Genomic DNA, 14,535 nt, shown 5'->3' with positions numbered 1-14,535 from the left:
AAATCTTCTGTTCAGCTCTTTTAGTTCATCATCTCTTCCATTCTTTTCAGCTACTCTACATTCAAGAGCAAGTTTCAGAGTTTCTTCTGACAACCATTTTGGTGTTTTATTTCTTTCCTGTGTTTTTAGTGACTTTTTGCTTCCTTTATGTATGATGTCCTCATGATGAGCTTTTATCATGAAAGAGTATGAATTTTTTTGAATGTTTCTTCTGTATCTTTTGTAGATATCATGATTTTACACCTTTTTTTCTATTAATATGGTGAATTACATTGTTCGCTGTTCAGATGTTAAACCAAATAAGCATTTCCAGGAGAAACTCTCTCGTGATATATTATCTTTTTTATATATTGTTGGATTCAATTAGCTCAAATTTTATTAAATTAAATAAATTTTAAATTGAACCTGAAGAAAATTAAAACAATTCCATAAGGACCAAAATACAACCTTGAGTATATCCCACCTGAATTTGGAGACCATCTCAAGAACAAATTTGACACACTGAACACTAAAGACCGAAGACCAGATGAGTTGTGGGATGATATTAAGAACATCATAATTTTACTCAAGGGCAGCCTACTCTAATTATCAGTAGCCTGGCCCATAGCCTGACAAGTTATTTAGAGAATCACATCCTGTTCCCAGCACAGATTGGAACAGCAAGGATGGAATAGCAGGCACCCTCTGTGTAAGTCCCTCTTGCCTGCTTAAAGTATCCTCTTGTCTTGTTCCAGATCTTAGGTAAATGATACTGAGATTTTCAATATTAATTTGATGTCAGATATACATTTTTCACAGATTCCCTGAATCTAATTAAGGATGTTTTCTTGCCGAGAGCTTGTATCATGAAAGAGTATTGAATTTTTCAAATGCTTCATCTGTATCTTTTGTAGATGTCACATGATTTTACTCCCTTTTATCTATTAGTATGGTGAATTGCATTGTTTGCTTTTCAGATGTTAAACCAATATGTATTCCCAGAAGAAACTCTACATTATCGTGATATGTTATCCTTTTTATATATTGCTGGATTCAATTTGCTAGTATTTTATTCTGCTAAGGATTTTTTAATCTTAGTTCACAAGGGATATTGATGTACAGTTCTCTTTTCTTGTGTTGTCTTTGTCAGGTTTGGGATTCAGGGTAATACTGGTCTCATAAATGAGTTTAGAAGTAGTCCCTCCTCCCCTATTTTTTTGAAAGATTGTGTGTAGGATAGGAATTATTTCATCTTTAAATGTTTGATAGGATTCACCTGAGGAACCAACTGGGCTTCAAGCTTTTTTGAGGGTGTGTTTTCTATCAAAATCCATTTTTTAAATAGATACGGTTACTAGTATTTTGCATTTCTTCTTGGATATTCTTTATAATTTGTGCCTTTCAAGGAATTAATTTCTTTCATCCAGGTTGTCTAATTTAATGGTACAATGCTGTTTATGATGACTTATGATTCTTTTAATGTCTGTGGGATCATCATTTATGTTCCCTCTTTCATTCTTTATATTGGTAATTTCTGTATTTCTGTCTTCTCTATTTTTTTTCCCTTGATTAAAAAAAAATTATAAATTTTATCGATCTCTTTAAAGAATAGCTTTTGGTTTTATTTATTTTTCCTTACTGATTTTCTGGCTTCTACTTCACTGATTCCTGTTACCTATTGTTTCATTCTTTCTGCTCATTTTCGGTTTGGTTTGTACTTCTTTTTCCAGTTCCTCAAGATATAAACTTTGATCATTTATTTAAGATCTTTCTTCTTTTCTAATATTAGCACTGAAAGCTGTACATGTCCTTCTAAGCACTGCTTTAGCTGCATCTTGAGGCAGGAATTCAGCCCAGTTAAAGTGACCAAGTACTAAGAATAAAGAGAAGCATGGAGGGTGAAGCTCTTGTCCGTTTGTGAACCAAACAAAAATAAACTTATCGCTGTTGAGACATTTCCCACAGCCATTCTTTTCTGAGGAGTCACATCTGGGGGCAGAAGAGAAGGAGCTCTTTAAGGACCAAACTAATTCCTTGAGTCAGAAGTGAGAACTTCTATTGCTGTAACAGAATGACTAGCCTTAACACAAGAAAAGATGAGCAATATAGAAATATTTACCTCTTCCTGCATCTTTCTGCACTTAACTGTGCCCTTCCTATATGAATGTGCTCCCAGGGTTGAAAAATGCCCAGTTGTGGTCAGCTACTTAGGGAGGCCACCAGTCCAGGCTGGGCTGTACTAGGGTGTACTAGGGAATAAGTGCTCGTGTCAAAGACAAGAAAACAGCATTCAGAGCAGTGGCATCCCTGGAGGGGTGTGGGAGGTTGAGAGCACTGTCAGAAAGGGTGACACCAAAATGACCCCGGTCCTACAAGGAGAGGGGCCACCTAGACAGTGGTGTCACTAGATTGGTGTCACCTGTCACCCAGTGCAGTAACACCTCACCATGGGGTGAAGTGAGGGTAATGAGCACCAAAGAACAATCTCTAAAATGCCCCCACCACAACCACCCGGTTTGAAGCTGAATAGATTCTGATAAGCCAACTCATTGCCGTTGAACGGATTCCAACTCATAGCGACCCTATAGGACAGAGTAGAACTGCCCCATAGAGTTTCCAAGGAGCCCCTGGTGGATTAGAACTACTGACCTTTTGCTTAGAGCCGTAGCTCTTAACCACTAAGCCACCAGAGGTTCCATAGACATTTATAAATAGTGGGGACTGAAAGGAGAAGCCAAGCAGAACGTGCCTGAAGCCAGCATGCAGTTGCGGGTGGAGTCAACTTCCTGGGCGGTGGGCGGACTGAAAGGCATGCTCAAGGTACAGGGCTGCAACAGCGGCAGCGGCCGCCCGCACCAGCAGCACCTGTGGCAGGTAAATCATCCCAGCAGACACCGAAAGCAGTGGCAGCAGAAAGCAGCCCCGAAACATGGCTGAAGCAGCACAGGCTTTCTGGAGCAGCTCAAGTCCTGCATAGTTCGGTCTTGGACCACTGCGATATCACCCCCTCTGACAGTGTCACCAGGTGCAGTCCGCAAATCCCCCACCCCTTTAGTGACACCACTGGTGCCCCCTTGGACTTACGCCAGGGGCAAGTGACCTCCTCGCTATGCCTCTGGTCACCACCACTCCCCCTCCACAGCATCACCCAGTGCGGTTACTCATCACACCCCAACCCCACTACTCCTGTCACCCGCTAGTCAGGGTGTAGGGGCAGGCCACAGAGGGCACCATTAGTAAAAGAGAAGGGTCTTCTTTTTGGACGATGAGATAGAAGAGCTGGGGGGTGGGGCATGTGGTGCTCCACCCTGCATAGAGGTTGGGGAGGGGCCTGTTCTTCCACCCATGGCAGGGGCATGACACCATGAGTTATCACACTGGGTGATGCCAACCCTTAGCAATGCCATTGATTCAGAGAGGTTCAGTGGTTGTCCACGTTGCTCAGGAGCCTCACCTTGAATTAGGAATGAGAACGGAGAGAAGACCTAGAAATATGGCATTTGCCGTCCTTGCTTCAGTCACCCCCATCCCAGAACCAAGTTAGGGAAGAAGACTGTTTCCAAACACTCAGTTTTCAGGCCTCTAGGTTAGCGAGTAGGACATGAAGAGGCCTAGGATGGAGCCACTCTTCCTTGTTCAGCTTAGTGTCAACAGTGCTGAGTCCCATAGTCCCTGATCTCCCACTTCCCGGAAGGAAATGGTTTGAGTGGTATAGAGAGGAAGGCCTGAGCATATATAATTCATTTTCCTGTTATGCTCGGAAAATGAAAGCCTGCATTATTCTGGAATCCATTCTGATCCAAAGACCATGTTTTCAAATCAAGCCCAGATACCCCTCTCCAAGTAAAGAAAGGAAGTATCTCCTGTTCATGGCAATGTGGCCAGAGGATGGTAATTTAAAAGGTTTTTCTTTTTTATTTTTAACGTGTATGTATCAGAACCCAAACCAAACCAAACCTGTTGCCATCAAGTCGATTCCGACTCAGCGACCCTATAGGACAGAGTAGAACTGCCCCATAGAGTTTCCAAGGAAGGCCTGGTGCATTTGAACTGCTGACCTTTTGGTTAGCAGCTGTAGCACTTAACCACTGTGCCACCAGGGTTTCCAAGGTATCAGAGAAGCCCCAAAAAAGAAGCTTCCCTCGAGTGCTCTCCCAGGAAGAGTTTCTGGAGTAAACAAGAAGATGTAGTATTTCGGTTCACAAGTAAAGCAAACTTTGACTTCTGCACAGAATTTAACTTCCTCCAAGACTGCTTATTCAAAGGACAGGAGAAGCGGAAACCCCTTTATCCAGAGCCCTGGAGAGGGTCCCAGGTTGAATTGGTAAATGCAGTTGTGGAGGCTAACAAGTCCCAAAACTGTAGGGCAGTGCAAGAAAAAAACCATAAACCAAAATCAGTGCAGTGGAGTGGACTCCGACTGATAGCGACCCTATAGGCCAGAGTAGAATTGCCCCATAGAGTTTCCAAGGAGTGCCTGGTGGATTCGAACTGCCGACCCTTTAGTTAGCAGCCATAGCACTTAATCACTACACCACTAGGGCAGTCCGGCAGGCTGAAAACTCAGACAGGAGTTAGTGCTGTCATCTTGAGGAAAAATTTCTTATTTTTCAGGAAACCTCAGTTTTTGCTCTTAACACCTATCAACTGATTGAGGATGAGGCCCACCCACATTAGTAAAGGTAATATCCTTCACTTAAAGTCAACTGTTTATATATTTTAACCACAGCTACAAAATATCTTCACAACAACATTTACATTGGTTTTTGATTAAGTAAGAGGGTATGATAGCCTAGCCAATTTGACATATAAAACTAACGATCAAATTAGGATTCTAACATGTTCAACATGACAAAGCCCCTCATAGTATTACCTTTTTTTCTGTAAAACTATCTAGGAACATTCAAATCTACTAAAGACTCTACTATCAAATAACAATGAAAACTGCCCCAAAGGGCTTAAAACAAGTCATGAAGGATAGAGAGAATAAGTACATGCTGTATTACCATTGACTCTATAGAAAAAGTAATTTGCACAGTAAAGACAGTGGGGAAGGATCACACCAAAACCAGGGTGACATTTTTCTAAAGATACTTTACTTTTAGAGATAAGAAATGGAGCACATATTCTTTATTATTTTGGCTAAAGCAGAAGTTCACCCCATGAATGATTTATACTTTTTTTAGTAACTATTCCAGAATTTCTGCATTTGAATAAGAATACAAATATTAAATTATACCCAGTTTCTTTAAAGGTTTCTCTAAAACATGTTATTAATTGAATGATGGCATAATCTTTTCTAGAGTTTACCTTCTTAAATAATACTATGTGTTTTCCCATAAAAACGAAATAGAAATAGTGTTTATAAATTGTAGTGTGCATAACGTCTTCAAATTCAGGTCATATAGAATAACTCTTTCTACCTGGTGGTCTCATACCTAAATGTCAGCACGGTAACCAAGGTGAATAAACAGGAGCTGAACACGTGGCTTAAGGATGCCCTGAAAACCAGACAGAAAGTCCTCAGTTGGATGGAGAAATAATACTTTGAAATACAAGTGCGTTTGATCAGGCTGTTATAGTTTGACCCTGGGGTACAATGGGAGAGATGGGTAAAAATTTGTATTTATAACTTACAAAATAGTTGCCATGAGATTGTGAATGTGGACAAGAAAAGAGCATTGGTTGTTCTTAATTTTAAACAGAAAAGGGCAGAGAGGAGTATCAAAGGGAATTTCTTAGAGTAAAGCAGGCTCGCATATGTTTACAGGTAAAAGATTCAGTATAGACGGAGAGATTAAAGGTTTGAGAAAGAAGAGGAAAATTTGAGGAAATAAAATCCCAAAGAAAATTAAAAGACTGATGGAATTCAACATCTATTCATGAACTGAAAATATTCAATGAATCAGAAAATGATGGGTACTCCTTTAAGGTGATAAAATATATAAAGCCAACAACTTAATTTGAAAACACTGGAGGCAGTCCTAATTAGATTCCAGAGCAAAAGCAGTATGCCTACAGTCTCTGGTATTATTTAACATTGTATTAACCAACCAAAAAAAACCAAACCCACTGCTATTGAGTCGATTCCAACTCAGAGCGGCCGATAGGACGCAGTAGAACTGCCCAACAGAGTTTCCAAGGAGCACCTGGTGGATTCGAACTACCGAGCCTTCTGGTTAGCAGCACTTAACCACTATGCCACCAGGGTTTCCAATATTGTATTAAAGGTATTAACAATGCAGTTAGGAAAAGGAAAGGAATTAAAACCATATGAATCAGAAATAAACAGGCAAAACTATATTAATAGAATATTACGTATTCATAAATCTCAAAAAAATCAATAGAAAAACATCTATGAAAAATAACAATTGCATTACAAAGTATAAAGTTAACATGCAGTAATCAATAGAATTCATTTCTTGTAGCAGTGGTCAATTAGAAGATATGATGGAAGATAAAACCCTCATTACTGTACCAAAAATAAAATAAAATTCTCAAGCATAAATCTAATAAGAAATGTGCAAAATACATATAAGGAAAATTATGAAAAATACTAAAATGGACCTGAACACACAAGAAGAAAAACCACACTTCATGATTGGAAGCCACAAGATCCAGAGAAGTCAATTCTCCCTAAAATCACTTATAAATTTCAGAAGCAATCAATAGACATGACATGAGAATTTTTTTCTGGAGCTACACAGATTAATTGTAAAGTTTATAATGAATGGCCAAGGAAACCCTGAAAAAGAAGAGCAAAAGTGAGAAGTTACCCTCAAGACATGAAAACATTATGAAGATTCTTTAATTGAATCAGTATGGTACTGGCATATAAATTGGCTTGCAGACCAATGCAACGGAATGAAAAACACAAAAGTAGCCCAGGGGTCTACAAAATTTAGTATATGATGAAGGTAGCAGCTAAAATCAGTAGGAAAAGATTAACTTTTTTATAAATGGCGATAGAGTAACTGGATAGCCATACGGAAAAAGATAAAGCTGGATCCATTCCTCACAACACACACTGGTATTATTTCTAAATAAATCGGACATCTAAATTAAAAAAATTAAATCACACAAACAATAGGAATAAATAAGTGACTTTTTTTTTTGACCTAAAAGGAAAGAGCATTTGTAACTATGATGCAAATTCCAGAAACAATAAAAGATTGATACATTTAATAAACAAGAAATGTTTTTTTATAATCATAAGGAGAGTCAAAAAGGTCCCTGGCTGGTGCAAATGGTTGGCAATTCGAACCCACCCGGTGGTGCCATGGAAGAAAGTTCTGACAATCTGCTTCCCTAGAGATTACAGCCTAGAAAACCTAAGAAGCAGTTCTCCACTGTAACACATAGGATGCCATGAGTGGGAATAGACTCTAACTTCAGACAAAAAGCTAATGTCGCTAACATAAAGTCCTCCTAAAAATTGGGAAGACCAAAAATAGAAAAATAGGCAAAATGTGTGAAAAGACATGAAAAGCACTGCCAAACTTTCTTGTTATAAGAGAATTGCAAATTAAAACAATACTTGAAAACTATATCTCATCTATCAGGTTATAAAATTTCAAAAGTTTGAGAATATAATATGTTGGAGAGACTATAGGGCAATACTGTTAGCTGCCATGGAGTCAGCTCCAACTCATGGTGAGCCCATGCACAAGAGAAATTAATGTTGTCCGGTTCTACAGTATCTCCATGATCAGTTGTAGATTGGACTCGTGATCCATAGGGTTTTCACTGGCTAATTTTTGGAAGTGGATCATTAGGCCCTCCTAGACTTTCTTAATCTTGAAGCTTCACTGAAACCTGGCCATCATCATAGCAACAGGCAAGCCCTGGAACTCAAATCCGAGGGTCCTGAATGTAAGGCAAGACTTCTACCACTAAACTACTAATGCTGGTAGGAATACAATGGCAATCTCCACCAAAATTACATATACATTTACCATTTGATCCAGTAATCCACTTTCAGGAAATATCCCAAACATACACTGGTAAAAATACAAGGATATTGAGTACAACATTATTTATAATAACAAATCCTAGTTATTTAAAAAGAAAAAAAAAAGGTGCTACAAGAACTAATAAGTCTAGCAATGTTGCACCAAACAAGATTAATATACAAAAATCAATTGTATTTTTATATTAGCAACAACCAAAATGGAAAATTAAAAAAACAATATTTTTCTTCAATAGCATCAAAATATATGAAGTACTTGGGACTAAATCTGACAAAAGATGTGCAAAACATGAACACTCAAATCCACACCATTGCTGAAAGACATTAAAGACCTTAATAAATGGAGAAATATATCATGTTCATGAATCAGAAGATTCAATATTGTTACAATGTCAATTATCCACAAAGCACACACAGAGAGAGAGACTCAATATCATGCCAGTTAAAATCTCAGCAGGGTTTTCTATAGGAATTTGCAAGCTGATTCAAAAATTCATATGGAAATTCAAAAGAACTGGAATAGTGAAAACAACTTTGGAAAAGGTGAGTGAAGGTGGAGGACTTATGCTAACTGATTTCAAGTATTATTATAAAGCTAGAGCAGTCAAAACGTTGAGGTATTAACATCAAGATAGACAAATAGATGAATGAAACAGCACATAGTACAGATATAGACACACATAAATAGGACCCAAATGTAAAAACCTGTAAACCTTCTAGAATAACACATAGGAGAAAATCCTTGTGATTTTGTCTAGGCAAAGAGCTCTTGGATATGACAACAAAGCTACAATTCATAAAAGAAAAAATGATAACTTGGACTTTATCAAAATTAAGATCTCTGTTAAGAGAATGAAAAAACAAACCACGGACTATTTGAAAATCACATATTCGATAAAACTTGAACCCAGAATATATATAGAACCCTCAGATCTCAATATTAATAAACAACTCACTTTAAAAAATGGGCAAATGATCTGAACAGATGCTTCACCAAAGAAGATACACGGATGGCAAATAACCACATAAAAAGATATTCATCATCATTAGTCATTAAGGAAATGCAAATTAAAATCACAATAAGATACTAATACACACTTGTTAGAAGGTCTTCAGTTAAAAAGTAGACCATACCAAGTGTTGGCAAGGATATAGTGGAACTGAAACTCTCAAACACTGATGGTGAGACTGTAAAATGGTACCACTACTTTGGAAAGCAGTTTGGCAGTTTCTTAAAAAGTTAAAAATGCACATATCATATGGTCCAACCATTCCACTCCTAGGTATTACCCAAGAGAAAGGAGAGCATACGTCCATACAAAGACTTGTACATAAATGCTCATAGTAGTTTTGTTTTCAGCCAAAACTTGGAAACAAATTGTCTTAGTTTTCTAGTGCTGCTGTAACAGAAATACTACAAGTGGGTGGCTTTAACAAACAGAAATTTATTCTCTCACACTCTAGGAGGCTAGAAGTTCAAATTCAGGAAGCCTGCTCTAGGTGAAAGTTTTCTCTCTCTGTCAACTCTGGGGGAAGGTCCTTGTCATCAATCTTCCCCTGGGTTTAGGGGTTTCTCAGGCAAGGGACCCTAGGTCCGAAGGATGTGCTCCACTCCCAGGTCTACATTCTTGGTAGTAGGAGGTCCCTCTCCACTCTGCTCATTCTCTCTTTTACATCTCAAAAGATACTGACTGAAGGTACAATTTAATCCTGTAAATTGAGTTCTACCTCATTAACATAACTGCCTCTAATCCTGCCTCATTAACATCATAGAGTTAGGATTTCCAACACATTAGCTAACCATATTAGATCACAAAATGGTGGACAACCATACAAGACTGAGAATCAGTCTTGACGTACATTTTGTTGTTTGCTGTTGTTGTTGTTAGGTGCTGGCGAGTCAGTTCCGACTCATAGCGACCCTATGCACAACAGAACGAAACACTGCCCAGTCCTGTGCCATCCTTACAATCGTTGTTATGCTTGAGCTCATTGTTGCAGCCACTGTGTCAATCCACCTCATCGAGGGTCTTCCTCTTTTCCGCTGACCCTGCACTCTGCCAAGCATGATGTCCTTCTCCAGGGACTCATCCCTCTTGACGACATGTCCAAAGTATGTAAGACGCAGTCTCGCCATCCTTGCCTCTAAGGAGCATTCTGGCCACACTTCCTCCAAGGCAGATTTGTTTGTACTTTTGGCAGTCCATGGTATATTCAATATTCTTCACCAACACCACAATTCAAAGGTGCCAACTCTTCTTCAGTCTTCCTCATTCATTGTCCAGCTTTCACATGTATATGATGCGATTGAAAATGCATCAATACCTGGGTCAGGCACACCTTAGTCTTCAGGGTGACATCTTTGCTTTTCAACACTTTGAAGAGGTCCTTTGCAGCAGATTTGCCCAATGCAATGAGTCTTTTGATTTCTTGACTGCTGCTTCCATGGCTGTTGATTGTGGATCTAAGTAAAATGAAATCCTTGACAAATTTTGGGGGGCCACAATTCAGTCCATAACATTCTACCCTTTAACCCTCAAAAGTTCATGTCCTTGGCACATGTAAAACACTTTCACCCCATCATATAGTCCCAAAAGTCTTAAATCAACTCCAAGTCCAAAATCTCATCCTCTGCAAAATTCCTCTTCACCTGTGAAATCTAGAATACAAGTTAACTGCTTCCAAAGTGCAATGATGGAACAGGCACAAGGTAGACATTTCCATTACAAATGGGAGAAACTGGAGGGAAAGAAGGAATAACGGGCAAGAAACAAGTCAGCAGAACACATTACATTAGCTCTCAGTCTTGAAACTAATCATCTGTTCTCTGAGACCATTTAGGCAACAGCTCTGCTCTCTAGATTCTGGGTGTTGGCCACACTCTCCAGATTCTGGATGGAGGCCCCTTGGCCCTGGGCTTCAGCTCCGCCTTGCATTCTCACTGGGATGGCAACTCTGCTCCCTTAGATGTGGGTGGCCCCATTGTAACCTGACACCCCAAGGTCTGCTGGGGACAATTAAGAAGACACACCCAGCGGATGAATGTGAAAGAAGCTTTATTTAGTTGGCCAAGTAAAGGAGCATATCTGGACTTGGGTCCCCAAGGTGTCTGCCAGAACGATAGCCCAAGGGGTTTGTATAGATTAAGGAAATCGGGTCTGGGGTCCCCAGGAACACCCCAGGGTAGGGCCAACTTGCTGATTGGTTTGACATGAGAGGGTGTTCTCAGGGCAGTCCGGTCTTCCGGTGCCTGTTCAGTCTGAAAGGGAGGGCCACAAAGATGGAGTTTTGTCCACATCCGGGGTGTAGATAGGGGTGTGTTTTTCAGCCTCTGACATCAGTAAAGAGATACTCTAAAAGCAGAGGTTAGTTCCTGTTTTGCCTAATAATAGAATAGCTTACACATTGGGAGTTAACTCTCTATGTTACTGAAGATGGTAGGCTCAGCCCCTTGGCACAGCCCCTTGTTTATTCAACATGGCCGTCATACTGCCAGTCTTACCATTCTCCTAGTCTGGTGACCATATCCCCTCAGCCCCAGCAGGGCCTGTTCTGCTCCTTGGGCATGGCAGCCCTGCTTTCTCAGTTTGTGGCAGCAGATCCAGCCCCATCCCATTGGCATTCCTGAAGGGCATCCCCACACTCTGGGACAATCAAGTATGTGTTTAGCTCTTACAAAAGAGAGTCTCCTCTCATCATCAACAGGATGGGATGGATGGCAGACAATGGGCTCTTATTTCCCATCATCCCATCCAACTGCTGATGCCCAGCCATGTCGTTGAGTTCAGTTCTGGCTGAAGCAAATACATGCCAAACCTCACCCCCGATTATGTGGCTGACACCGATGGCTTGTACACAAAAAGCAGACCCAAGATAAGAGATAGATGTTTCCACCCTCCAGAAACAGAAAATTTGGAATTCGCTGACGAAGAAAGAGTCCTGTTGTGTTTGCTGGACCTAAACTGATGTGTGTTCAATCAGAGCTGCATTTAGAAAAACTCCAAGAAATAGTGAATCACATAACAGAGTTCTTCCTGAATTGGCAGTCTTAGGTTACGTTGGCAAGCTGAAGTCCCCAGATTAAAAATCAGTTTCTCCTTTACATGGTCTGACACCCTACGAGGTCCCCTTCAATGCAGTCGCACTGCAAATCACACACGCTGATGTCACCCCTACCCACATCATGTGTGCTGCGAACGCCAGGTGGGTTAGCCTCTGAAAGAATCAGGGTAACGTCAGAGGCTATGTGAATGGGCCCATCTTCTCACCTAGACTCCCCTTTGTGACAGAGTGGGGTTCAGGATCTGCAGAGGGACTGACATGGAGAAGAGGCTTTTCTACATCCTCACCCCTGTGTCCCAGAAGAGCTAAGAGACATGAACTGTCTGTTGATCAGAGCTGTCTCCATCCCACAGTGTGGAGCCAGCGTGGGCTTGAAGGAACAATACCTTAGGTCACAATAGATTATAATTTACCCTTCCTGGAGCACGAGACAAAGTTGGAACAAGAGACTCTGAGCAAAACTGTGTAGAGAAAAGACACCAGTATCAAACAGTATCAAAAAATACATCAATACTGGTGTTTTTAATAAAGGGAGAAATTTGTCTACCAGAAATCTTGATTTGTGATGTTTTCTGGAAAGGAATGGCACGTTTATTTAGCAAACAGTATTTCTATATAATTCATGAATATGTTTAATAGTAAATGTTAAAAAAAGATATATCACAAAGTGGGTGGCTTTAAAGAACAAAAATTTATTTTCTCACAGTTCTGGAGGCTAGGAGTTCAAATTCTGGGTGTCAATAGGGTTATACTCTGTTACCTCTAAAGGAAGATCCTTCCTTTTCCCTTTAAGCTTCTGGTAGCCCAAGTATTTCTTGGTGTTCCTTGTCTTGTACATGGATCCTCACATGGTGTCTTCCTCCTGTGCGACTGTGTCCCTGTCTGTTCTCTCCTCTAAGACATCACTCACAAGGGATTAGGACCCTCCCTACCCCGATACAGCCTCATTAACTTAACTAATAACATTTGTGAGGAAAAACCTTGTTGACCCAAACTAGGTCACATTTGTAGGTACAGGGGTTAGGACTCAACATATCTTTTGGGAAGACACAATTTGATCCATAACAGAAGCTTTACTAATTATAGGCAAAAACTTGAAGCTCGTTAAATGTTCATTAACAGTATTTAATTATTATATATTCATATAATGGAATATTACAAGCAATAAAAATAATCTACTGATACATGCAGCAATACGGATAAATATAATAAGCTTTATGTTGAAGAAAAGAAGTCAGAGACAATAAAGTACATGTTTATATGAAGTTCAAGAACAGATAAAAGTAATTTACGATAATAAAAATCCAAAGAGTGGATAGCTCTGGGGGTGGGGGTTCACAGCAGGTTGTATTTACTGGAAAGAAGCAAGAGGAAACAAATGTTCTAGATCTTTATCTAGATTGTGGTCACAGGCATACACACAAGAAAAAATTCAACAAGCTATATAGGTTTAAGACTTGTGTTCTTTGCTGTATGTTAATTTGACCACACGTTTTTAAAAGAAGGGTTTCTGTTTTATTCCTTTACATACATTGTACTGCACACTCACCACTCCCATCCCATTCCCAAGTTCTGTATCACCTGAATCATGTGACCTAGACAATCTTCTCTATCCTTCTCCTATGTACTTACTCTTTTGATTGAAAAGAGTGATGATCATTGAAAATAATCATCCCAAAGGGCAAAACTAGACATGTATTCAAACTTCAATTTTTTCCCAATAGAAAAGAACTTTCCTAAGGAAAAATCTTCCTAAGTCAAAATTTTCCTCAGCACTCCATTCTTTAAGGCTTAACGCTGTTCTTCTCATTCTTTATATAAAGCTATCTGTTGTTGTTGTGTGCCGTCAAGTCAATTCCAACTCATAGCGACTCCGTAGCACATTGCAGAACTGCCCCATAGGGTTTCCTAGGCTGAAATCTTTATGGGAGTAAATCACCAGATCCTTTCTCCCACAGAGAGGCTGGTGGGTTCTAACTGCCAACATTTTGGTTAGCTGCCATTGTGCCACCAGGGGTCCTTATGTAAAGCTATACCTCCCTTTATATAATATTGTGGATTTATGAATCTATAGAGATTATTATCTCTTCTCCATATGCCCCCTTATTAGAATGTCACAGGTGTCTGCAATACCTGAAAAGTCAATGGCAATTGCCTCTCCTAATTAACAACTACTTGGTGTTGCCCTAATAAATAAATGTGCCCAAAACTATCTATTGATCTGTTACATCGTCTACACCAGTGCCATTCAATAGAAAAATAGTGTGAATCATATACGTAATTTTAAATTTTCTTGTAGATACATTAAAAAACTAAAACTAAACTGGTAAATCAATTTTAGTGATATATTTTATTTAACATCATACATCCAAACTGTTTTCGTTTCAACGTGTAGTCAACAGAAAAAAATTAATGAGATATTTTACATTATTTTTATATTCTTCAAAAATCCAGTGTATATTTTACACTTACATTTTACCCTTACAGTGTGTCTCAATTTGGATGACCAGATGTCAAGTGCTCAA

At 39.4% G+C, this 14,535-nt stretch overlaps 1 pseudogene; it reads left to right on the top strand.

Annotated features, from left to right (window-relative positions):
- Positions 1 to 2,739: 2,739 nt before the first annotated feature.
- Positions 2,740 to 12,646, top strand: LOC104847192 (polynucleotide 5'-hydroxyl-kinase NOL9-like; annotated as a pseudogene).
- The last annotated feature ends 1,889 nt before the right edge of the window (positions 12,647 to 14,535 follow it).

The sequence above is a fragment of the Loxodonta africana genome, chromosome 15 (assembly GCF_030014295.1).
Source record: "Loxodonta africana isolate mLoxAfr1 chromosome 15, mLoxAfr1.hap2, whole genome shotgun sequence".
Classification (NCBI taxonomy): Eukaryota; Metazoa; Chordata; class Mammalia; order Proboscidea; family Elephantidae; genus Loxodonta; species Loxodonta africana.
This window is presented reverse-complemented; position numbering and strand designations above follow the sequence as displayed.